This window comes from Pongo abelii, chromosome 13, assembly GCF_028885655.2.
Source record: "Pongo abelii isolate AG06213 chromosome 13, NHGRI_mPonAbe1-v2.0_pri, whole genome shotgun sequence".
In the NCBI taxonomy this organism is placed as follows: Eukaryota; Metazoa; Chordata; class Mammalia; order Primates; family Hominidae; genus Pongo; species Pongo abelii.
In genome coordinates, this window is record NC_071998.2 from 102,116,372 (window position 1) to 102,143,623 (window position 27,252).

The window sequence follows — 27,252 nt, forward strand, 5'->3', positions numbered from 1 at the left end:
CCCCTGCTTGAGTATTGAGATTCCCTTGAACAATCAGAGAAGTTCAACTGATGCTTCCAACTCTGAAAATACATTTCCCCTGGGAGCTTTAGACTTTTGTCTACACCACTTCTCTCTTAGGGCTATCCAGAATGCCTTTTGTGGAATTCTAGGCCAGGCATCTACATGCTCTGTGCCTCTTCCTGGCTTTGTCTACCTTGAATCTACCCTAACCCCATGACCCCAACCCCTTCAGACCCAACCTGTTTCTAGTACTAGCGTTGAGCACCTGTGCCTAGTACCTGCTTGGACCTACACATTGCCAAACATTGCCTGTGCCTGTGTGACCTGCCCCTGCCTTGTCTCAGATCAGGAGCCTGGAGTCCTGGCTGGTTTCCATATAACAATCAGCTTAAGAAGATATTCAACAAGAAATAAAAAAAATCAACTGATGAATCAGCACCAAAACACACTAAGTAAAATCTCCAGAGTTACCTGGACTTCCTGAGTAAATATTTTACTATGAATGAGGAATTCAGTAGAGTTCCGACAAACAGAAAAAGCATGCGTCTCATCTTTCTTCCCTCGATTTCTAAACAAAAAATAAGAACAAGTGTAATAACATATTCACATTACAATAAATGAACTTGAAAGACTGAATATATTGAATTACAGAAAATAATGTTGAAATGTATTTGAATCAAATGATTTAATATACTGGTAAGAAAAGCTGAGTTGGTGGGGGAAATGGAAGATGCTGGTCAAAGGGTACAAACTTCCAGTTGTGAGTAAGTTCTGGGGATCTAACGTACAGCATGGTGACGATACTTAATAGTACTCATTTCACAGTATATATGTATATCATCATCATAAGTAGACCTTAAATACAGTTTTGCTTGTCATTAGACATCAATAAAGCTAGGAGGAAAAAGAAAAGCTGAATTGCCAAGTACCTTTAATTCTCTTTCACATAAGCCCATTTCTTATAAAATATTCCTTAAACTTGGTATAGTCATCAAAATTGAATTCATCTTCCATACGATTCCTTAGCCCTTTAAAATCTTTTAAAAATAATATCACCCTCATCCAATGGGTTTTTATAAAATGTGGATTATATATAACTTAGATACTGCATATTTCTCCAAAGCAAGTATCTAGCATATAAACATAAGATAATCATATTTTTCCATGTTTGCTGAATCTGAAAGGATAATAAAAATTAATTTCAAGTGTTGTCAAACTACAAACTATGACATAAAGTCTTAAAGATTTAGGCCAGTCGTGATGGCTCATGCCTGTAATCCCAACAATTTGGGAGGCCCAGGTGGGTGGATCACCTGAGGTCAGGAGTTCAAGACCAGCCTGGCCAACATGGTGAAACCCCATCTCTACCAAAAATACAAAAATTAGCTGAGTGTGGGGGCGGACACCTGTAATCCCAGCTACTCAAGAGGCTTAGGCAGGAGAATCGCTTGAACCGCCTGGGAGGTGGAGGTTGTAGTGAGCAGAGATCCCGCCACTGCACTCCAGCCTGGGTGACAGAGCGAGACTCCGTCACAAAAAAATAAAAAAAAAGTCTCAAGAGAATTCTAATCTTCGCCCATTCTTCCATGTTTTAATGAGAAGCATTAGTAGTGTTGCCCAATGTGAAGGAATTAGTGCCACCTGAGCCTGACCCCACAAAGACACAGAAAGATGCAAATACCTGGAGTTCTCCCAAGTTTGGCCTGAGCTTATTGGACTAGGTTAGTTAAATGGTGGGGTGCCAAGTCTTTAAACAGCCAGAGCAAAGTTGAAAATAGAAAGCATAAAGGCACTTAATATTAATAATAGCACTGGGAGAATGATTCTTGCAAACTGATTTCAAGTCTTCCATTTTAAGACAAGGTTCCCAGGGCCTCAAAGGTTGGGTATTGTCAAGGGTACCATGTGCAGCAGTGGAAGAACTGGCACTTGAATCATGGTCTCCCATCTCATGTGGTCTCCAACTTACTTTATGGACTTCTAATTTAAAATCTTTCTTTTAAACTATTCAGTTTTAAAAGAGGGTGGGGGGAATGAACACGAAAATCCTATCAAGGTAAAAAAACAAAAATCCTAGTGCAGCAATAATTCCTACCATAACATTCAAATCAACAAAAGGCAATGAAATACTCACCCAACCATCTGATCTTCACTTACCAAAACTTAACTTCAGTGTTATAATTTCTTACAAATTATGCATAGTTACTAAATTGGTAATTATACTATATAAAAGTATTTTTTAATCCAACCAAATCTACTTCTCCTACATATCAAACACAACTTTGTACAGCTCCTCATACAGAGCAAGCCTTCAAAAAACCCTGCTATTGCCGGGTGCAGTGGCTCAAGTCTGTAATCCCAGCACTTTGGGAGGCCAAGGCGGGCGGATTACGAGGTCATGAGATCGAGACCATCCTGGCTAACACGGTGAAACCCTGTCTCTACTAAAAATACAAAAAAAAATTAGCCGGGCATGGTGGCGGGCGCCTGTAGTCCCAGCTACTTGGGAGGCTGAGGCAGGAGAATGGCGTGAACCCGACAAGCGGAGCTGGCAGTGAGCCAAGATTGCGCCACTGCACTCCAGCCTGGGTGACCCAGCAAGACTCCATCTCAAAAAACAAAAAACAAAAAACCCTGCTATTTAGCAATATACTGTATTGCTCTAATACAAAACTACTTCAACAAACACTAACACCCATCTCCCCAAAAAAATCCTTGACATTCCTACTTGACTTCTGTCAAGTAAAAAAAAAAAGCCACAAGCAGGAAGGCCTACTAAGTATCACAAAAAATGCCAACTCATCAAACAAAGAAGATTGCCTTCCACCTGTCTTTCCCTTCAGGTTTTCTATTTTGCTTCTGTTACTATTTCTTCCATGACTCTACAATCCCATGCACACACCCCTGCTCAGTCCTTCACAGAGTTAACACGTTCTCATCTGCAGACCTAACCAAATGTCGGTTCCCCAGGGAAATCCTGAATCACCCCCAAAGTCAGATGAGGTTCCCCATTTAATCGCTTTTGCTCTTTTCCCCCACAGAATTTATCATGCAGAGTATTTATACATTTGGGTGATTTTTTTTTGGTTCATATGCTCCATCCCACTAGACTCTATGCTTCATGCCACCAGTGATAACGACTGCTTTACTCATCACTCTATTCCCAGCTACTAGCAAAATAACCGATAATGTATCTAACAAATGGATGTTGAAAAATGAATGAACCTGATTTTAGACAGCACAGCAACAGACTAGATCAGTGTCTTTCAAACTGCAGTTCATGACCAGATCAGTGTTTTCAAAATGTATGAGTTGTAACTAGTACTTTTTAAAATGAAAATGAACAAATTATCATAGGAAAAAATAGAAAAGAAAATGTCAGAGTTTACTATGTGTAGTATATAAAACTAATGTCTCATTCATATATATGTACAAACATTTCTAACTATGGGTCATGACTAAAATGTTTGAAAACCACTCAACTAAATGTCCCAATAAATCTCATCACAATTTCCAGTTAAAATGCTCAAGAAGGTGCACACAAAGACAAAAATTGGCAATAGCACTAAAAATATATGAGGAAAAAGCAGGCAAAGTCAAGGCATTATTTCCACTAACTACATAGTACAAAAAATGGGTAAGAAGCAGGTTCTGGGACCATATGCACAATGCATACCACACCTTTTGAACTTCAACAAGATAGATTCTCTAACAAATGTAGAAAAAAATCCTGAGTTGAACTCAGGAAATGCAGAAGATGCAACTGGCCAGATAAACCTGAAGGGCGTAATATTAGACTGAACCGTACAAAACTACCATTTTATAGGTCAAGAGCAGTCAAATACCAGCAATCTCATATGATTCAACTTACCAATGAAGATAATGAAAATGGCAGCTAATACAGTGTGCTGGGCATCATATATATATTTATATATATATACACATATATATTTATATATACACATATTTATATATATTTATATTTATATATATATGTGCATGTGTGTGTGTGTGTGTGTGTATACACACACACTTTAAGTTCTGGGATACATGTACAGAACGTGCAGATTTGTTACACAGGTATAAATGTGCCATGGTGGTTTGCTGCACCCATAACTCGTCATCTACATTAGGTATTTCTCCTAATGTCATCCCTCCCCTTGTCCCCCACCCCGCAACAGGCCCCGGTGTGTGATGTTCCCCTCCCTGTGCCCACATGTTCTCATTGTTCAATTCCCACTTATGAGTGAGAACCTGCAGTGTTAGGTTTTCTGTTCTTGTGTTAGTTTGCTAAGAATGATGGTTTCCAGCTTCATCCAAGTCCCCACAAAGGGCATGAACTCATCCTTTTTATGGCTGCATAGTATTCCATGGCGTATATGTGCCACATTTTCTTTATCCAGTCTATCATTGATGGACATTTGGGTTGGTTCCAAGTCTTTGCTATTGTAAATAGTGCTGCAATAAACATACGTATGCATGTGTCTTTATAGTAGAATGATTTATAATCCTTTGGGTATATACCCAGTAATGGGATGGCTGGGTCAAATGGTATTTCTGGTTCTAGATCCTTGAAGAATCACCAGACTGTCTTCCACAATGGTTGAACTAATTTACACTCCCACCAACAGTATAAAAGCATTCCTATTTCTCCACATCCTCTCCAACATCTGTTGATTCCTGACTTTTTAATGATTGCCATTCTAACTGGTGTGAGATGGTAGCTCATTGTGGTTTGATTTGTATTTCTCTAATGACCAGTGATGATGAGCTTTTTTTCATAAGTCTGTTGGCTGCACAAATGTCTTCTTTTGAAAAGTGTCTGTTCATATCCTTCGCCCACGTTTTGATGGAGTTCTTTTTTTCTTATAAATTTGTTTAAGTTCCTTGTAGATTATGGATATTAGCCCTTTGTCAGATGAATAGATTGCAAACATTTTCTCCCACTCTGTAGGTTGCCTATTCACTCTGATGATAGCTTCTTTTGCTGTGCAGAAGCTCTTTAGTTTAATTAGATCCCACTTGTCAATTCTGGCTTCGGTTGCAATTGCTTTTGGTGTTTTAGTCATGAAGCCTTTGCCCATGCCTATGTTCTGAATGGTATTGCTTGGGTTTTCTTTTAGGGTTTTTATGGTTTTAGTTCTTACATTTAAATCTTTAATCCATCTTCAGTTAATTTTTGTATAAGGTGTAAGGAAGGGGTCCAGTTTCACTTTTCTACATATGGCTAGCCAGTTTTCCCAACACCATTTATTAAATAGGAAATCCTTTCCCCATTGCTTGTTTTTGTCAGGTTTGTCAAAGATCAGATGGTTGTAGATGTGTGGTATTATTTCCGAGGCCTCTGTTCTGTTCCATCGGTCTTTATATCTGTTTTGGTACCAGTAATAGCCTTGTAGTATAGTTTGAAGTCAGGTAGTGTGATGCCTCCAGCTTTGTTCTTTTTGCTTAGGATTGTCTTTGCTATACGGGCTCTTTTTTAGTTCCATATGAAATTTGAAGTAGTTTTTTCTAATTCTGTGAAGAAAGTCAATGGTACCTTGATGGGAATAACATTGAATCTATAAATTACTTTGGACAGTAGGGCCATTTTCATGATATCTTCCTATGCATGAGCATGGAATGTTTTTCCATTTGTTTGTGTCCTCTCTTGTTTCCTTGAGCACTGGTTTGTAGTTCTCCTTGAAGAGGTCCTTCACATCCCTTGTAATTTGTATTCCTAAGTATTTTATTCTCTTTGTAGCAATTGTGAAGGGGAGTTCATTTATGATTTGGCTCTGTGTTCGTCTATTAGCGGTGTATAGGAATGCTTGTGATTTTTGCACATTGATTTTGTATCCTGAGGCTTTGCTGAAGTTGCTTATCAGCTTAAGGAGATTTTGGGCTAAGACGATGGGGTTTTCTAAATATACAATCATGTCATCTGCAAACAGAGACAATTTGACTTCCTCTCTTCCTGTATGAATGAATATCCTTTATTTTTTTCTCTTGCCTGATTGCCCTGGCCAGTACTTCCAATACTATGTCAAATAGGAGTGGTGAAAGAGGGCATCCTTGTTTTGTGCCGGTTTTCAAAGGGAATGCTTCCAGGTTTTGCCCATTCAGTATGATATTGGCTGTGGGTTTGCCATAAATAGCTCTTATTATCTTGAGATATGTTCCATCAATATCTAGTTTATTGAGTGTTTTTAGCATGAAAGGGTGAATTTTATTGAAGGCCTTTTCTGCATCTATTGAGATAATCATGTGGTTTTTGTCATTGGTTCTGTTTATGCGATGGATTACATTTATTGATTTGTATATGTTGAACCAGCTTTGCATCCCAGGGATGAAGCCGACTTGATTGTGGTGGATAAGCTTTTTAATGTGCTGCTGGATTCAGTGTGCCAGTATTTTACTGAGGATTTTCGCATCAATGTTCATCAGGGATATTGGCCTGAAATTTTCTTTTTTGTTGTGTCTCTGCCAGGTTTTAGTATCAGGATATGCTGGCCTCATAAAATGAGCTAGGGAGGAGTCCCTCTTTTTCTATTGCTTGGAATAGTTTCAGAAGGAATGGTACCAGCTCCTCTTTGTACCTTTGGTGGAATGCAGTTGTGAATCTGTCTGGTCCTGGGCTTTTTTTCGTTGGTAGGCTATTAATTACTGCCTCAATTTCAGAACACTCCACCCCAAATCAACAGGCCAGGTGCAGCGTTCATGCCTGCAATCCCAACAGTTTGGGACGTCAAGGTGAGAGTTCGAGACTAGCCTGGGTAATACAGCAAGACCCTGTCTCTACCCAAAAAATAAATAAATAACCAAACATAGTGGCATGTGCTCATAGTCCCAGCTACTCAGGAAGCTGAAGCAGGAGGATGGTTTGAGCCCAGGAGTTTGAGGCCACAGTGAGCTATGATTGAGCAACTGAACTCCAGCCTGGGTGACAGAGAAAGACATGGTCTTTAAGAAACAAAACAAGAAAAATATTTTGGGGAAATAGCAGAAAATAAAAACAATTTTTTTTAAGTCTTGTCCTCATCTAAGAAGTCAGAAGAAAAGTGCAATGGAGAAGAAAATATCAGGCAAGCTGGGTAGACAGGAAATGTCACACAATTTTAAATGTAGTGATAGAAGGCCTCAGTATGGAGTTGACCTTTGAGTTAAGACATGAAAATAATGACAGCAGGCATGTGGATACCTAGGAAAGAATGTCCTAGGCAGAAGGACAAAGACCAAGAAACCACAGTCCACTGTGTGAATAAGCTCAAAAATGGAGATCATTTAGAGTAAGGATAGAACTCTGGGAACATCAACGCCGAAATATGGGCAGAGAAACACAAGTCCTCAAAAAAAAAAACAAAAAAAACAAAAACAAAAAGAAGCAAGTGGAGAAAGGGAATGACTAAACATAATTAGGTATGTTTAATTAGTCACACACACATTAAATAGTGTGACTAATATGTAGTCATTAGAAATTAAAAATGAAAGATTTTAATGGCCTGTGTACATACTTATGATACAAAGGAGAATGCTGTTAAATATTCCGTAAAAGCAAATATTTTTAAAACTGCAAGAAATTATCCCAAAATGGAATAAGAATTTTTTTTTTTTTTTTTTGAGGCAGAGTCTCGCTCTGTCACCCAGGCTAGACTGCAGTGGCACAAACTCAGCTCACTGCAACCTTCGCCTCCTGGGTTCAAGAGAGCACATCCAGCTAATTTTTGTATTTTTAGTAGAGACAGGGTTTTATCATGGTGGCCAGGCTGGTCTTGAACTCCTGACCTCAAGTGATCTGCCCACCTTGGCCTCCGAAAGTGATGGGATTTCCAGCATGAGCCACCATGCCTAGCAAGAAAGTCAATCTTAAGTGATGGAACTACACATGAATCCCTGCACATCCCACATGTTTTAAAATGAGCATATACTGTTTTTTCCTATCAAATTGAAATGAGTATAATTTAAAAGAATCATAATGGCTTAGAAAAAAGAAAACTAGGAATAAACTTGTCTTTTTTCTATCTTGCATGCAAGAAGGCATGCCAATAAAATTCTCTAAAGTGAAAATAAATTCTTAATTAGAAAAAGACTTTTTTTTTTTTAACCTCTATGACAAGCCTTTACGAGTTTCTCAAAGCGTGGTCTTTAGGCTACTGAAATTTCCAAAGTTCTTCTGGAAGGTTTATCTTTTATATGACAGCAATATGAGACTCACTGCCTCTAGTCCTACAGTAAATTAAAACTATATCTGCAACTTCCCCCAGACCTCAAATCACCATGTAATTATTGTAAGGATTTTTTTCCAGATAACAATAGCTGGAATGGGCTGTTTCAGGGATTTTTTGTTCACCCCAATGGGATATTGTTGAAATTTGCACCATTTCCTTCCTATCTCCCCAGGACCACCTATCAAGAGAGGCCATAGGAAAACCTCAACAAATGCTTGATAACCCATAAAACTACTTTAATCTGCTAAAGAAAATAACCTAAAGAATTGAAATAAGCCTTGTCCTTGTTAAAATATATCAATCTTTTCACTCGAAAAGTGCTCTCCAGCTTATCACACACATTTTACTGGCATTTACTTCTACATTTAGCAATTATGCCTGAATACTGCCAACTGACTTCTCAGCTAAACTTCAAACTCAAATTGCCAGCTACCAGCTGAAAATCTCTGCCTGCATGGTTTTAGACATGTCTAAAACTAACAAGCCTCACTGCACCAATCATCATGCTCTCATGTCCTGTCTGGTAATGGCATCAACATGCCCTTTTTTGTCCACAGTAGTCTCCAGTACCCTTCTACCTCTACAACCTTCGGGATTGGTCCCACCACTTCCTGCCACAAACTGTCAATTCCAGGCACTCCTCCCCAAGCCTGTCACTCACTGAGTCTTCCTCATTACTCTTCTGCATGGAATGAGCTCCACAGACCATCGAGGCTGGCATCCTGCTGCAAGTCATTTCCCTCCTCTAAGGCTGACTTACCTTCTCCATCCTCAGCTATGCAGACAGCTCTTTGTTTGAACCTTGGTTTACGGTATTCATCACTACCTACCTGATCTTAATCATTTGAGTCCATATCACTCCATGTTCATGAGCTACTCAAGAGTGGGGACCATACTTTCTTAATTTTTTTTTAATTTTACTGTCCTCAGGCCAGGCACAGTGGCTTGTGCCTGTAAACCCAGCACTTTGAGAGGCCGAGGCGGGTGGTTCACTTGAGGCCAGGAGTTCAAGACCAGCCTGGCCAACACAGTGATACCCCATCTCTACCAAAAAATACAAAAAAAAATTAGCCAGGCATGGTGGCGCACACCTGTGATCCCAGCTACTTGGAAGGCTGAGGCAAGAGAATTGCTTGAACCCAGGAGGCAGTGAGCCAAGATCGTGCCATTGCACTCCAGCCTGGGTGATAAAGTGAGACTCTGCCTCAAAAAAAAAAAAAAAAAAAAAAATTTAGTGTCCTCAGCCATACATAAGGACACACAAGTTCTCCAAGATATCAGTTGCATGAAACTAAGTTGACAGCATCTCAAAGTGACCAGAGAACAGATTGTGCTGAATCTGGAAAAGTCAGTCATCTTGTCCTAGCCTTTGAACCTTTACTTCTCTGTGCCTAGTCAGGAAGTAAAGCAAGCAGTTCTCTGTGGAACTACAATAAATAGTGGGTACAGAATGAATGCCTCATTTACTTGACAATAATCCGTCTCCCCACAATCGTAGTCCAAGAAGGCAAAGCATCCCCTTAACAAAAGGCAATTCTGTTTCAGTTGTGTTATTCTCTTAGTAAGAACACACCATCCTTCTCATCTGCTGATTACAGACTTCTAAGGCGGGGGTCCTCATTGAATACTCCTACAATGAAACCTGCCTATAATGAATAACTCTACCTATCTTCTCTGCTCCAGAAGTGGTTGATAGGCCTTTCATCCAGGCCTTGTTTTCTACCTAACAAAAGGTTCACAGATGCCAAACCCATGCTCCAAAATGCCTCTCCTCCCGTCGTCTGAGACCCAGATGAAGCAGGGTCCTTGTGGCAATAATATTCTCTGCAATGCTTTTTGTCGTCTTGGTTGTCACACAGCTGGAAATAGTTTTCTTGTTCCCGTTTATAATAGCCAGACATTCATTATCACTCTGACAAGAACTCTTGAGTGATGTTATGCTGCACCAGTTCAAGAAGGGCCCATGCAGCTCTTCCAGCTTCAAACTTCTCACTCTTGATGGCAGCCTCAAGTATAGCCTCTCTAAAGCAAAAGAAAATGGAGGCAGGCACAGACAGATACACACACAAACATACATATGAGTATGTATAAACATATCCACACTCATCCCACACACACATAAATATACACAAATATTAATTTTTGTAGGTTTGTATAAGTAAAAGGACAATGATGGAAGACTATGGAACAAACTGATATCAGATGGGTAAGGTTAAAGTGGCAGAGAGAGATTTTTACATTTACTTTAGACACATCTATAGTGTTTAAATCATTGCAAAAAAAATTTTGTAAATGAATGCAGCTACCTTCTTCTGGTTGGGATGCATTTTATTGTGTTTGTATCCCTGAGTGACTTCAAGATCATAAGTGAAATACATTCGTGAAGCAAAGCACCATGACAGGGTGACTTCAAAATGAGTATTAGCCAGATGCGGTGGCTCACACCTGTCATCCCAACACTTTGGGAGGCCAAGGTGAGAGGATCCCTTGAGCCCAGAAGTTTGAGAACAGCCTGGGTAATGTAGTGAGAGCCCATTTCTTTAAAAAAAAAAAAAAAGAAAGAAAAAGAAAAAAAGAAAGAAAGAAAAGAAAAGAAAGAAGAAAGAAAGAAAGAAAAAGAAAAAAATAGCCAGGCATAGTGGCACACACCTGCGGTCCCAGCTACTTGGAAGGCTGTAGTGGGAGAATAGCTTGAGCCCAGGAAGTCAAAGCTGCCGTGAGCCAGGATTATGCCACTGCACTCCAAGACCCTATCTCAAATAAATAAAAAATAAGTCTGACTTTCCACAGGCACTAGATTTGAATTATTCTAGAAAGCAAACCATACACTGAGCAAAGAATCTCAAACACAAGTTGAGTTAAAAGTAAGAATAGGGAAAATGAGATGGAAGCAAGGCAGGGCTACAGATAAAACACAGCTATGTCTATCTCTAGACTTTAAAACCGATAAATCCTAGCAAAATATTTCAAGCATATAAAATGAAAACGAGATTACCAGGTTTTGTGGTCTCCTTCCCTAAGAGGAAAAGGCCAACTCACCTCAAAGTATTGAGACTACCTTGGAGAAAATGTTCCTAAAATGGAAGAATAACAAGATACATATGATATGCCTGAGTTTGAAGGCATTCTAAAAGAACTTCTCTTACTAATGTCATATGATAGAAGGCAAGCTCCATGACAGAAGGGGTCTGTCCACATCTTGTTTCCTGCAGTGCTATCTTCCCAGTACAGGGTGGGTACAAATGCCTACCGAATATGGAAGAAAGAGTAATATAAAGGATTAAGGAACACATAGTAAATGAAAACTAGAATTACCAACCAGATATCAGTTCTTATTCTTATTTTCCAGATGTAAAAAGAGAGGCACTTTGACGTACCCAGGAGTAGCAAAACTGGAGATAGAAAGCCTCTTGATCCCTTTTTTACCTCTTCTAGGCTTGGTTTATCTCCCAGGGTCCTTCCGGATCCTAACCTTCCAGGAGCATTCCCTGACCTCCACCACCTCACCGCTGAGGGTCAAGTGCCCCGCTTGGTGCTCCCGCAAAGTCATCTCTCTCATAACACTTGTTACACTGAATTGTAATTATCTGTTAATCGTGTGTAAGCTCCTCCTGGAGGGTGGGAATCCTGCCTTATTCACACTCCCCCCTAGTAACTAGCACAAAGCCTGGTATATAGCAGGCAGTCAGTTAAGTGCTCCTGAGATGGGGGGAAAAAAGTTTCCTCTGCTCCTGAACCATTTCTCCCTCCAAAGACCCAGGAATATCCTTCACTTAGAGCAGAATTTCAGAATCAGAGCAGTTAAGGGTTGGTCAAAGAGAACCACCTAGACATAGGGGAAGAAAATTTAGTAGAACAGATCGATATAAACTCTAATCTAGAGCACTGTTTAGACACATAAGGTAATGAATATAGGGAAACTTGCTAAAAAAGGCACGGTTCACAGTAGCAATCTCAGCATAGCAAATCCTAAACTCTAAGAAACATAGCACACATAATGGCTATAATGAACAAAATTTCCTTCAACCAACAGCTGGAAATCCCACCCATGGCCAGGTATTATTAGTCAAAGTTTTTTTCTTTTAGAGAAAAAGGCTGGTTTTGAAAACATTTTCCTTTATTTTCATAGTACAACAAACACAGCTTGCCCTGCCTCATGCAGGCTTATTGCATGTTTGTTTTAGCACTGGACTAAAGTTAAGGGTCTGCCCTGTCATTATATCACTTTTTTTAAACAGTACCACAAAAATAAAATAAATTATAGCCTAAATCCATGAATGTAGTAAAATAGTTCTCTTTCATTTCTGGAAAAAAATAATTACAATTTTACATGGACTTCAGGGTTAAAGTTTGTATAGCACTGATTAGATGACAGGAACATGCAAGTATTAAGACAATATTCTTTGGCCCAGCCCCACAAGTTGATAATACAACAACACTACTTTGAAATCATACTAACCTGCTAAAAAATGCCCAGGAGTTTAAATAAAATCATCACCACCACCACGCCACCCCTCCTCCTCTCCCACCAAAAATGTATCCTAAAATAAGTATACTAACCTCGGGCTTCTCCAACTTAATTAACTTAATTTATTAAACATGCCAAACATAAGTCCCCTTGCAGAAGATAAAACAAACTGCTGGGAAGATCATTCATTAAACTGAATTCACAAGGCAACTGAAAGAAATTCAGCCACCTTCTTTTTCTTTTTCTTTTTAAGTTTTTTGAGATGGAGTCTCACTCTGTCCTCCCAGGCTGGAGTGCAATGGCACAATCTTGGCTCACTGCAACCTCTCCCTCCTGGGTTCAAGTGATTCTCCTGCCTCAGCCTCGTGAGTAGCTGGGATTACAGGCACCCAGCACCACACCTGGCTAATTTTTTGTATTTTTAGTAGAGACAGGGTTTCACCATGTTAGCCAGGCTGGTCTCAAACTCTTCACCTCAGGTGATCCACACGTCTCGGCTGGGATTACAGGCATGAGCCACCGTGCCCAGCCTCTTCTTTTTCCTGTCTGTCTCCTGGGTACCCTAGCATCTCCATATTCCACAGCAATTCAAAGACATCCAAGTCAGTTCCACCTCTGATATGCAACTGAAAACCGATGTATATCCTCCTGTGACACAGAGGTACTGGGGAGCAAGTGTGAACCTATAAAGCTCCTGAATACCTCTCCCAAATGGATCCCACAGAGTGAAGATAACGAGTTAAATGCTTTAGCTCTAGGGATTTAAAATATATAGAAAGCAAGTTACTTCTACTGGAAGTTAAACTTAAAGAATTCTCATGGTTATGTCATCTCTCACTGCAGTACCGAGGGTGCTACTTGGCTTCCCTCTCTCCTTCCATCTACTGCCTTGCCCTATCATTTACAGAGGCATTAATGCCGGTTTCAAACTAATAATAATTCTTTTTCTTCTGTGCTGCAAATACCCAATCACTGTGGTTAAATACCATGTATAACATAAACAGGGTCAAGAATGCCAGCTGCCAGAAGAGTCATGTTTAAGTTAGCATTAACCAGCAAGCCCTTCCCTAAACAAAAAAGAGAGGGAAAAAAAAAATGTTTTCTTGGACAGCTCTGTGCCTGCAGAATGACTTCAACCCCACATATTCAAAAGGCTCCACAAGGTCCAGCTATATAACACAATAGCATCATTAATTTTTACTAAATTCAATTTCTCAAAAGTATAAAGCACTATCAATTTGCGGGGAGTAGGGAGGAAGGAACCACTTATTAGTTTATTCTACAACCTTTATATAATTTGAGTAAACTGGCAATAGTGTCTTAAAACGTAGCAGCCATAAGTTACACAGATTGTAATGGAATAAAAGCCCAGTCCTCCGTCCATCATCGTACCCCTCACTCTGCCCCAATATGTGTTACTCAGTGTCTTTCTGCATCTTGAGGTTATGTAATACTTCCTCCTCATCTCCCTAACCCCATGTAGCACAACTCCTTAAAATAACATCAGAGGTTCCCCCACAATGTGTCCCTTTGTAACTTTCCAGGCTTCATCACCCCACACTCTCACTTCGTCTTCATTCTCCCACCATTCATCTTTTAAAAGATATGTTATTCTTCAAGCCACATTTATAAAGTTGTCCCCTGAATCAAAATGTAATTCTTCATTCCCTGGCATGCCAAAGTTCTTGGACTCTATGCTACCACCCAGTTACACAACACTGCATATACATATTCAGTATAAACCGTGAGGCTCACTGCATCTTTCCCCGCTGCATTGCAGTTCTTTCTGGAGCTTCCTTTTCACCATCCTTGCATCTACCACATGGAAGGAATTCAATAATTGTTTGCTGAAATAGAATTGCCTCCTTTTCTCTCAACTTTCTAAAACATCCATAATATTTTTCCCTAAGATTTTTTTTTTAAGAGACAGAGTCTCTCCTGTCACCCAGGCTGTAGTGCAACGGCACAATCACAGCTCACTACAGCCTTGAATTCTGGGCTGAAGCCATCCTCCCTCCTCTGCCTCCCAAGTAGCTGAGACTACACGCACATGCCACCATACCCAGCTAATGTTTTTATTTTTTTGTAGAGACAGAGTCTCACTATGTTGCCCAGGTTGGTCTCAAACTCCTGGCTTCAAGCGAGCCTCCTGCCTCAGCCTCCCAAAGTGTTGGGATTACAGGCATGAGCCACCACACCTGGCCTGGGATATTTAAATAAGAGGGTAACATGATATGTAAAAATAAGAAACCAAACAGTAGTATGATGCTGACTTAAGGCCAGAGAAGACTATTGGACTTTAAACCAAGAGCTAATGTTTAAGTTTTTATTACATCACAGTTCAGCTTTTAAAATAAATAATGTTCCTCAAGGGTGTAGGCATATTGATACCAAAACATCAAAGAAAAGGAAGACAGGCCACACATCAAGCACAGACATTAAAATCTTGACCTCAAACTAAATTCTAAAAGTTCTGTTATCTGCTGAATACTTGGAGCTTCCCAGTGAAAATGATACAGTGTATTCTGCCCAGATTGCAACTTTCCATACTAAGCATTTGAAATGATTCTTGGCCCTAAATATCACTTACTTCAGACTGAATGTCACTGTGTATCAAAAACACTGAGCAAGTGAGATTTTTATTCTTTGAATGTTCCAGTAGGTCACTAATGGAATAGATTCAGTAAAACTTTGCAGAGTCTACGGTGTAATTTGAAACAAAAAAAAAAAATCAAATTACTTTTTGGAAAATATTAGGTTTGAACAAAAATAGAAGTTTCGAAAGGGCTGCCACTTACATTCTTACCTCTGTTATTTCTTTCCCATCACTCACAGGGAGACTGAAATCCATGCTGAGTGCCCACAGACCTGGGCAGGAGCTGTTCCCCTGAGAGACAATGATGCAAATGGGTCAAGTGATGCCTAGTAGAAGTCAAGGATCACCTTGACCTCACCTTAGTGCATTAACTAAGAAAACTCACAAGCTTTAAATAATAAAGGTAACAAGAGATGGATCTGAGCGGGGGAAAGTATTATTGAGTCCCTTGAGGAAAAGAAAAAAAAAAAACAGAGGAAATGAGCTCCCAGCTCAAGGATTTTTCTCCTCCAGGCATCCTCTGTTGCTGGAGTTCTTCCATCTTCCTGGCCCTCCGGACCTCTCACTTCCCCCTCCTACCTTTTCCTACTGCTCTAACATAAGATAACCTCCCACCGGTTTCTAGCTATTTGGGAAGCTGGAAGTAACAGCAACGATCACCAACCCCTTCCATTTTCCGGATGGGGAGACAGAGACCAGGAGCTGAGCTGACCCGACTGGCTGAGGTCGCGCCGCTAGGGGACGTGGTGTGCCTTGCGGGTTCGGATGATGACAACCCAGCCTTCCCTCCTCGCTCCTCGCCCGTGCCTTCCTGCCTCAAGCTACCTCCTTCTCTTGCCACTTGGTGTTTTTATCCTCAAATTAGACAAGTATCAAGAAAAAAATGCAACCTTAATATACTTACAATGCTGATTATTATTCATAATTTTGCATTTGGGGCAATTATACTCGCTCCTACTGGGATATGGAAATCAAGGGCAGAAACAACTAGGTGACATTCAACCTCCCTGTGTATTTTAATGATGTTTAATTTGGTTCAAATAACCATACCTCTAACATACATCCTTTTTCCTTGGGACTCACTCTTCTATCTGGCAAGGGAATAACTTCTTAAAAAACTTCGCATTTTCCAAGTGCACAGTCTCCCCTTAACCAGAACTGCAGGCTCTGAATCACAGACCTCTGGCTTACCAGTTATGCTTAGCTGAGCAAACACACTTATGCAAATACGTGACAAACAAACTGTTAGAGCCTGAAGGAATAGAGGATTTCGCTGTGATCATCATTTACATTTTCAATATTTATGTTTACCAATATCTATCCAACCCATAGGAAACGACGCGTCCATAGTGAAACAAGCCAGCACCCGCATTTATGAAAAAATCCACGGATTTCAACAAAAATGAAGAGAGGAGAGCAGAAGCGGAGAGCCACAACCTCAGGCCCCAGACAGCAGGCAGCAGCAAGTCCTGAATGCCTTCACTCTTCACATTGCAAAGACCAAATGGCAGCAAAGAAAAACAAGAATAAACTTTAAATCCATTCACCACAAAGGAGTCCTACGCAAGTCAAAGGAGCCGTCGATTTCAAAACCATCAACTTTCAAAGCCGGGTCCCTCCCTTGCCTTACAACCTCCTGTTACTTGCTAAGCACGTTTGTTAGGCGGCTGGACAGAAACTTAGTTAAAAGTCCTCAGCCCGGTGGTGGGGGACAACCGAGTCGTCAGTGGGAAGCGAGAGGTGCGGGAGCCCCAGAGGCGCAGGGATCCCTCGGAGGTGCCCGTCCAGCGGGACGAGGTTTTGGGAGAATTTCGAGGGCCCTTCGCAAGCCCTCCCGCGCACCCACCCAGACCCAGGTAATCGGAGGCCACCTACGTGTCACTTGGGCGGGCCCCGGGGCGCACTGACCTGGCGCGGGACAGGAGGGCCGGCGGCCCGGGCGGCTGCGGCAACTTCCCTCCCGGGGCTCGGTCAGCCGCTGGGTGCGGGAGGCCAGGGGAGCCTCGCCTCCTGCAGGCCGGCTCGCAAGAACGCACGGCCACCCACCCGCGCCGCGGCCCAGCGCGCGCACCCACACTCTCACTGGCACTCGCACGCGCGCCCCCAACCACAAAGCCCGTCCGCGGCGGAACAGTGTGAGCACAACGCGCCGTGTGGCGGGCCGAGCCGTCGCCGCGGCCTCTGGCTTCGCGCCCAGGGGGCGCCGTCCCCACACGCCGCGCCGGCCCCTTTACCTGCGCTCGCCGCCGCCGCGCGTCCCGCTCCTGCCGCCCCTGGGCTGGCTTCAGGCCGCGCGCCCAGTCCCGGCGACTCCCGCCCCACCGCCAGCCGAGCCCGGCCCTCCGCCCGCCCCTCGGCAGTCGCCCAGAGCGGGGCCGCCCCCTGCGCCCACCCCGCCGGGGTCCCGTGCTCGGCCGGGCGGCGGGGAGGGCTCCGCGGCTCCGGGCCCTGGCCGCCCCAGATCCGGCCCGAGCTCCGCAGCGGGGCTGGAGACGCAGTCGCCACTCGGGGAGCGTCAGCCGCTGGTCGGCCCCTACTGCCCGGCTTTGGCGCGCTGACAGGAGGAGGGGGCGCAGAGGGAGGGCCAGAGGAGCAGCGCCGACGCCAGCCGCCTCTCTTCCTCCGCCTTCCTTCTTTTCTGCTTGCTCCACGTAGCACAAGTCAGCAACTCCCGAACCCCCAGAGTCCGCCCTCCCCGCTCCCAAGCTGGACCCCATACCTGGTGTGGCGCCCCCAGCGCCCCTGACCTCTGCGCCCCCTCCTCCATTCATTGGCTCGACAGCCCACGGTGGTGGCAGGGCCGGGGCTGGGGGGTGGCCTTAGCCTCCCATTCATTATCTCAGCAGCCTCCCCTGCCCCGCCCCCGAGCCGACACACCCGCAGCGGGAGACCCGTGGCCGCCAGCTCGGGTCCCACCCCCGCCCCTCCTGAGCTCACCCCAGCGCCAGACAGCTGGTAGGACTCCGGTGGACGCCCCGGCACGGGGCATTTTTACGTTGTCGCTCTCCTCTTCCCACTCGAAAAGCTCTGGAAAACATCGCGGGGCCCGCAAAACCCCCGAAATGTGGCCTCTCTTTCGTGGCTCACTTTCTAAAGTTTCCAGAAGGCGCAAAGTTTCTCCCAGCGCCGCCCTGCACTGGAGGCTGCGAAGAACGAAGAGGCGGCTTTGCTGCTAGGAAGGTGCATACGTTTCTAGTTCTGATTTTTCACTTCACTGGATCTGGAAACCAAAGCAAGTGTGTCTGCTCCCCTAGTTCTCCATATCCATGATTATAAATTTCTCTTCCGCTTTCCCAGTGTAGCTTTGCAAGTGTAAACTATCAATTTTAGTGAGAGTAATTAAGGGCGGGGACTGCACACCTGGAGGTGTGGGTGGGAGCGGCGCGGCACTAAGGCCTAGGCATCATTCTCAGGAGAGTGGCAGCCACAAGGATTCGCCCGGGTCTTATAACAACACCCACTCAATGGGGTCTCCCTAGCCACGCCACCTCACCACACCCATCTCCCACTTCTGGCTTCCCATGATTTCCGGAGTGATCAGAATTATCGGCCTCTCGCTCCACAGCTAAGGCCACCGCATATCAAAAATAGCAGCGTGTGAGTAAAAGTTTCCTGAGCCCTCGCCTTGAAATGGCACAGAGGACACAGCACGCCAGCAGTAAGGCATGGGGACTCGGCAGGACTGATCTGATTGAGAGAAACGCAGGACAGCGAGGCGGGGCTATGTTGGTGGTGGCCACCCGGTAACCGTGGGCTTTGCAGAAGAGAAAGGTCACTGCAAACCGTAGTTGGACGGAAACTTTTCAAGCCTCAAGTGAGTTATGCTGTAAGGGGACCATGACCATCTCCCACCGGTGACTGCTTAGAACCTTGACCAAGCTCCTGTGGTTTTCACAGGATGCTCAGGGCTGAGTCCTGGCTGTAAATAATTTACTATCTAAAGCTGTTTCCTTTTTAAAACAATGGTTCTAATCTTTTAAAAAAAAAAAATCATTCGAATCTTTTTTAAAAATCCACTTTAAATAACTTTTCTTTCTATACCTTTCCTACCAATATATGATTTATTTTATAACAACCTACTATGTGAAAAAATTGTACACGCACAGTGCTAATATGTTCATGCACAATGCTACTATGTTTGTGTACAGCATGCAGAAATGTGTATAAATATGTGTACCCATGAATACAAACCACTCCCTTATCTCACAAATAATGATAGGGGTTGATACCAAACTATAAGAAATATTATATTGGGATGAATAGGCAAATGTTCACTATAAAATCTAAGTATCATAAAAAGTATATATTGGTAAGAAAAAAATATACTCGAAAGAGGTTTCCATATATTTTTAACCATAGCTCTACTCAAGTCAAAAAGTCACTTATTAGCTAATTTTCCCGTCTCTTTCTTCCTATACACTCTACTTACTATCAGATTTCTTAACACCAATACTTCTATATCTAACATAAAGACATTTTAAAATTAATTATTTCCATGTTTAGCCTTTCCCCATAAATCAAAGGTAAAGTAAAAGGAGTTTCTTACCTACCACTCAACTTGAATATTTTCAATATGTTGATTTTGTCTCTTACCTTCTCAAGGAATACAGTTGCTTCTGTTTTGACTACATATTAGCTATCTTAACTACTCTGTGGCCCCTTCTAACATCAAATTGGGAGGCCTGTCCGTACAAGACATGTGTATTCAACAGTAAGTTATTTGCTATAAAACACTTCATTTCCTCTTTATTTGGTCTGCTGTGGCCTGAAATGAAATATAGAACAAACTGAAAGGTCTGCCTGGACAGACCTGTCTTCCTGACAAGCGTGGACCTGTCTGAATGAGACAGCTTCTGCAGCCAGCTTTAGATCGATAACTTTAAAATTAAATGTAGGTGTGTACATCCAGTGGAAAAGGACAGAGAAAATGAAATACAATACAGAATTCAGTTCAGCATCTAGATTAATCCATAAAACCTAGCTCATTATGTTCCAAATGAGCTACTTTTCTCATCTGTAAAATGGAATAATGGTACTAGTGCAGTCTTTTATATGGTTCCAAGTTGTCTTTTATCAAAGTAAAATAATATATTTCAGTGGGCTTCTGAAGACACTAACATTGATGATGAGGTTTCAACAGGAACAAAGAATACCTTGATAAATTTTATTGAATGTTTTCTCCTGTCTGTAGTCCTCTTGTCATTCAGACATTCCCTTTCTTGGAGAGTCATCCTGATGCTTTCTGTCCTAACCTTTCTCTCCTACCCTCTGCCAAGCAGTATTTCTTTAGACTTGTTTCTTCAAATGACTTCAGCAGAGGTAAAGACCCAAAGACAGCTGGCGCTGTCAAACATGACAAAAAATATACTTAGCCACAGTGGCTCATGCTTGCAATCCCAGCACTTTGGGAGGCTGAGGCGAAGGAGCGCTTGAGCCCACAAGTTCGAAGCTGCAGTGAGCTGCCATTGTGCCGCCACTGCACTCCAGCCTGGGCAACAGCCAGGCCCTGTCTCTTAAAAAGTTTTAAATTTTTTAAATATATATATGTATGTTCAGCAAAATGAAGCCAGGCATGGTGGCTCACACCTGTAATCCCAGCACCTTGGGAGGCCAAGGTGGGCAGATCACTTGAGGCCAAGAGTTTGAGACCAGCCTGGCCAACATGTCTGTCTCTACTAAAACCCTGTCTCTACTAAAAATACAAAAATTAGCCGGCATGGTGGTGCATGCCTGTAGTCCCAGCTGTCGGGAGGCTGAGACATAAGAATCTCTTGAACTTGGGAGGGAGAGGTTGCAGTGAGCCAAGATTGCACCACTGCACTCCAGCCTGGGCAACAGAACAAGACTGTGTCTCAGAAAAAGTTCAGCAAAATGAAACATTGTGATGGATATTTCAAGTTCAGGTTTTACATTAATATCTGGAAGGACACCATAGACTTTGTCAGACTATTGATATAAGCTAGTGATCCAAGGACTATAATTTGAGAAGCATTTAGGGTGGAAAAATTGGCTGTCACTGCCTTTGGCACTATTATTTGTTCAAAAGATTCCCCAGTCATGGCACACTCATGGAAGAGTTCTCTCTTCCTCCCTCTGTTCGCTTCCTTCCGGCAAAAAGCTTTTGAAATTTTCTGTTCGAGAGTAATCAAAACTATCAGCAAAACGATCTGCTGGAAACTTTCCCTCCAGTCTATTAAGGTAGAGACTGATTCAAAGACAGTATTTTGGTGAAACAATACCCTGAGAGAACTCAGCCTTTTCGGGAAAGTTTTGCAGATGCCGCCAGGCATAGTTTTCTTCCTCCTTGAAATGGGGTATTTGTGCCTCTCCAGTGTTTTTCCCCTTGGCTAGAGGAAAAAAAAAAAAAAAAAAAAAAAAAAGCATTCTCCTTAGGAAACCTTTCTATTTTAAAAGGCCAGCGGCAAAGGTGGGTGGGGCAGCCCAATTTAGTAAAAAGTAATAATAATAACACTCTTCAGAGTACAGGTGGCATAAGGAGACTCCAAGAATGGAGAGAATTTGGGTTTGCGTGCAGCAGCCTCCTTCAAGGACTAGGCTGCAATGAAAGCCCCAAACAGAGTAACTCTGTGTTCACCTTTTTCTTATCACGTACATCTGCGTGAATAATCTGGGTAATATCAGAAGTAGGTCAAGGCTAGCAAATCCTTTCTCTGTAGTCTCCCTCATCCAAAATAAAAAAGGCTTAGATCTAAAACAGAGTGAAGAAAGAAAAGGAAAAGGAAAAAAAAATGTGTGTTATATATACAACTATAAAGCTAAAAATGGATCTGGATACAAAGAAATCATAGAAAGGGTCAACAAAACAAAAACCTAGTTCTATAGAACAATAGTAAAATAGATAAATTTCTGGTAAAATTGACAATGAAACAAGAGAAAAGAAACAAGGCCATGAATATGGAGATTATAATTACAGTTTCAGTAGAATTTTTTAAATCCTAAGAATACTATGAACATTAAAAAACTTGGCTGAAACACTTTCTTCAATAAATTAATTTTTAATTCAATAAAAGATGAAAATTAAAATAATACATGATTTTACATTTTCCTTTGTTGACAAAGATTTCTTTTAAATAATGATATTTGCAATATAGGTATAAATTCATGCAAACTCTCTGTAATGTAATTTAGCAAAACAGTATACATTTATTTAAGACGGAGTTTCACTCTTGTTGCCCAGGCTGCAATGGCACAATCTTGGCTCACCACAACCTCCACCTCCCGGGTTCAAGTGATTCTCCTGCCTCAGCCTCCCGAGTAGCTGGCATTACAGGCGTGTGCCACCATGCCCAGCTAATTTTGTATTTTTAGTAAAGACGGGGTTTCTCCATGTTGGTCAGGCTGGTCTCAAACTCCCGACCTCAGGTGATCTGCCCACCTCGGCCTCCCAAAATGCTGGGATTACAGGCGTGAGCCATGGCACCTGGCCAAAGTACATTTAAATATATGATAAACATATCAAGAAAATTTTACTTTATGTGCAAAATATTTAAATAATACAAAGCTCAGTATTTTTAAAACTTGAAAACCAGCAAAATTACAGAGCTGAAATACTTTTTAATAAGTTATAAAATTGTATTAATTCAAAAATAATACAAATGTATTTAAAACCATTAAATAATTTAAATTCTTATTTCTAAATAAATATGCAAAAAAGTTCAAAGTTTTGGTTGGTAAGACTTACCAAATCTTCATGGACAAATAACCTCTATTCAAATGGTTGCAAAGCATAGAAAAAGAAAAAAAGCACCCCAATCCATTATGAGCTAATAAAATTTTGATACCAAAACCTGACAAAGCCATAGAAAAGAAAATACTAGACCAATCTAATAAGGAATAAAAAATGATAAATTCTACATATAGTATTATTAAACCAATTTCAATGTGTTTTCACAATATGCATAATAAACATATTGGGTTGATACCATAAATGTAAAGATGGCTTAATATTAGAAAATGTGGCTGGATGCAGTGGCTCACGCCTGTAATCCTAGCACTTTGGGAGACTGAGGTGAGCAGATCACGAGGTCAGGAGTTCAAGACCAGCCTGACCAACATAGTGAAACCCCATCTCTACTAAAAATACAAAAATTAGCTGGGTGTGGTGGTGCACACCTGTAGTCCCAGCTACTCAGGAGGCTGAGGCAAAATAATTACTTGAACCTGAGAGGTGGAGGTTGCAGTGAGCCAAGATCGCACCCCTGCACTCCAGCCTGTGTGACAGAGTGAGACTCTAGGGAAAAATATATATATGTACATACGTATGTACATATATACGTACATATATATGTACATATGTATGTATATATACGTACATATATGTACATGTGTATGTACATATATGTTCATATATGTTTCATATGTGTCATATATATGTTTCATATATGTCATATGTTTCATATATATGTCATATATGTTTCATCTATATATATGAAACATATATATGTACATATATATATGAAAATGTAAAGTAATTCACAACTCATTTTTTTATCTTAGCAAAGTAGGAATAGGGAGGAATTTCCTGAACATGATAAAGCGTTGCTACCAATAACCCAACTCCAGAAGCATTATTTTTAATGTTAATTCATTCAACATTTTTCTTTCAAAATTGGCAACAAAACAAAGATAGCTTTTGCCATCTCCATTCAACATTGTACTGAAGCCACTTGTCAATATAATAAGACAAGGAAAACAAATTAGAAGGTATGAAAATTAGTAGACAAGAAAAGTATGATTTATAGGTTATATAGTTGTCTGCTTAAGAAATTCAAGCAAATCCAATAAAGTATCTAATAAAGAGAGCTTAGCAACATTGTTGAATGAGATCAATATGCAAAAAAGCCACACCCCCTTAAAAAAATATTTTTTGAAACGCCTCTCACACATATTGATACAGAATGGCTGAGCTCCTGGCTAAACCCCACCCTCAAGCCTGGAACCCCTAACCTAAGTGAAAACAGCTGATCCTGAAGGGCTGGGCTTCTGGCTAAACCCCACCCTCAAGCCTGGAACCTTGGCCCTAAGTGAAAACAGCTGACCCCATTTTTCCTCCCAAATAATTGCCTTTTGGCTCACCCTGCCCCCTCTCCTGTGCCCATAAAAACCAGACCAGCTGGCAGAAAAACAAAGGAAAAGAGAAGCACAAGCAGCTGACTGGCAGGGATACAAGCAGCCAAGCAGCGAGCAGAGAAGCAACTAAGCATCAGAGGCTATGGATAAATGTGGCTTACTTCAGAGGGTGCAGTTTCGGAAGGGAGCCCAGCCAGAGACAGCTGGGCTTCAGGGAAAGATCACCTTTTTCCCGCACCATCCCCTTTCCAGCTCCCCTTTCACCAAGAGCCACTTCCACTGCTCAATAAAGTCTTCTGCATTCATCTTTTAAACAGTTCATTTGACCTGATTCTCCCTGGACACCAAACAAGAACTCAGTGTCAAAAAGGGCAGGTGCAGGAGGCTGTCACCCTGACCCTTCACTGAGCTGTTAACACTTAGCCATCCATAGACTGCCGGCTGAGTGAAATGAGCCACTCCATTCCTGTCCACAAAGGGGGTCAAGGTCAAGGGAACAAATACCATCTCAATATTAGCAACAATTTTTATTTATTTATTTTGAGATGGAGTCTAGCTCTGTTGCCCAGACTAGAGTGCAGTGGCACTATCTCGGCTCACTGCAACTTCTGCCTTCTGGATTCAAGCCATTCTCCTGCCTCAGCCTCCTGAGTAGCTGGGATTACAGGTATGCACCACCACGCCTAGTTAATTTTGTATGTTTAGTAGAGACAGGGTTTCACCATTTTGGCCAGGCTGGTTTTGAACTCCTGGGCTCCAGTGATCTGCCCACCTTGGCCTCACAGAGTGCTGGGATTACAGGCATGAGCCACTGTGCCTGGCCCATATTAGCAACAAGTCTTTATTATAACTTTAATCAAAACTAACAGAAAAGTACAGTGCCTATATGGAAAATTATAAAACTTTATTAAAATACATAAAAAGGCCTGAATATGCACCATGTTTGTGGATGCAAAACTTCCAATATACGTAATGCAATCTACTCAAAATTGCAATAGGGTTTTTCACAGACCCTGACAACTTGATTCTAAAATTCAGGGGTAAGCCTAAGAAGCCAAGAATAATCAAGAGAATTATGGAGAAGCTTAAGGAGGGAAAATTTTCCATCCAGCTATCAAGATAGTCTAAGGCTTCTTTCTCAAATTTAAAAAAAAAAAATGTGGTATTGGTGCAGTGGCTGATAAATAACGTAGTGAAAGAGAATTCAGAAGCAACTACATGTAAATGTCCAAGTCCATGTAAATTCGTACATCAAAGATGATTTTGCTTAAAAGAACAAAGCTGAAGGCATCACCCTACCCAACTTCCAACTATACAACAGGGCTACAGTAACCAAAGCAGCATGATACTGGTACAAAAACAGACACATAGACCAATGGAACAGAATAAAGAACTGAGAAATAAGACTGCACACCTACAACTATCTGATCTTTGACTAACCTGACAAAAACAAGCAATGGGGAAAGGATTCCCTTTTCAATAAATGGTGCTGGCATAACTGGCTAGCCATATGCAGAAGATTGAAACTGGACCCTTTCCTTACTCTATATACCAAAATTAACTCAATATGGATTAAAGGCTTAAATGTAATACCCCAAATTATAAAAACCCCTTGAAGACAGCCTAGACAATATCACTCAGGACATAGGCACAGGTAAAGATTTCATGATGAAGACACCAAATGCAAAAATTGACAAATGGGATCTAATTAAACTAAGGAGCTTCTGTAGAGCAAAAGAAACTATCAACACAGTAAACAACCTACCGAATGAGAGAACATTTTTGCAAACTTTGCATCTGACAAAGGTCTAATATCCAGCCTCTATAAGGAACTTAAACAAATTTACAAGAAAAAACAAACAACCCCATTGAAAAGTGGGCAAAGAACACAAACAGACATTTTTCGAAAGAAGACATACATGCAGCCAACAATCATATGAAAAAAAGCTCAACATCACTGATCATTGGAAAAATGCAAATCAAAACCATAATGAGGTACCATACCATCTCACACCAGTCAGAATGGTTATTATTAAAAACTCAAAGAATAACAGATTCTGGTGAGGTTGTGGAGAAAAAAAAAAACAGCGTGTACACTGTTGGTGGGAGTGTAAATTAGTTCAACCATTCGGAAGACAGGGTGGCAAGTCCTCAAAGACCTAAAGACAGAAATGCCATTCAGCCCAGCAATCCCATTACTGGGAATATACCCAAAGGAATACAGAAATCATTCTATTATAAGGACACACGCACACATATGTTCATTGAAGCACTATTCATAATAGCAAAGACATGCAATCAACCTAAATGCCCATCAGTGACAGATGGACTAAAGAAAATGTGGATAAAGAAAATGTGGTACATATACGCCATGGAATACTATGCAGCCATAACAAGGAATGAGATCTTGTCCTTTGCAGGGACATGGATGGAGCTAGAGGCCATTATCCTTAGCAAACAAATGCAGGAATAGAAAACCAAACACCACATATTCTCACTTATAAGTGAGAGCTAAATGATGACAACACATGGACACAGAGGAGAACAACACACACTGGGGCCTATTGGAGGGTGGAGGGTGGGAGGAGGGAGAGGATCAGGAAAAATAACTAATAGGTACTAGACTTAATACCTGGGTGATGAAATAGTATATACAACAAACCCCCATGACACAACTTTACCCATGTAACAAACCTGCACATGTACCCCTGAACTTAAAAGCTAAAAAAAAAGATACATTATTGCTTAATAAATGATGCTGAGATAATTGGCACTTTATATACAGGAAAAAAATCAGTTCTCTACATCACACTATTTTTTAAAAGGTTGTTAACCTTTTAAACACAGGTTTTGACATAGGGATCTAATATTTCTTCCTCTATACGAAC

The 27,252-nt window shown here is 41.5% G+C and overlaps 1 protein-coding gene across 17 annotated transcripts in view; it reads right to left on the minus strand.

Moving 5' to 3' along the window:
- Positions 1-18,543, minus strand: part of LPAR1 (lysophosphatidic acid receptor 1) — a 169,562-nt gene extending 151,019 nt beyond the window's left edge. Inside the window, exons 1-3 of one of the 17 annotated variants that reach the window (XM_063714355.1) lie at positions 17,994-18,084; positions 15,485-15,565; positions 15,269-15,378 (exon numbers count right to left, since the gene is read on the minus strand). The gene's annotated coding sequence lies outside the window, so the exon portion shown is untranslated. Of the gene's footprint in view, positions 1-474; positions 572-15,268; positions 15,379-15,476; positions 15,566-17,149; positions 17,480-17,508; positions 17,613-17,993; positions 18,150-18,211 lie in introns of those variants that run through there. The other 16 variants (XM_063714352.1, XM_063714351.1, XM_063714353.1 and 13 more) reach the window with 16 other exon arrangements.
- Positions 18,544-27,252: the final 8,709 nt, after the last annotated feature.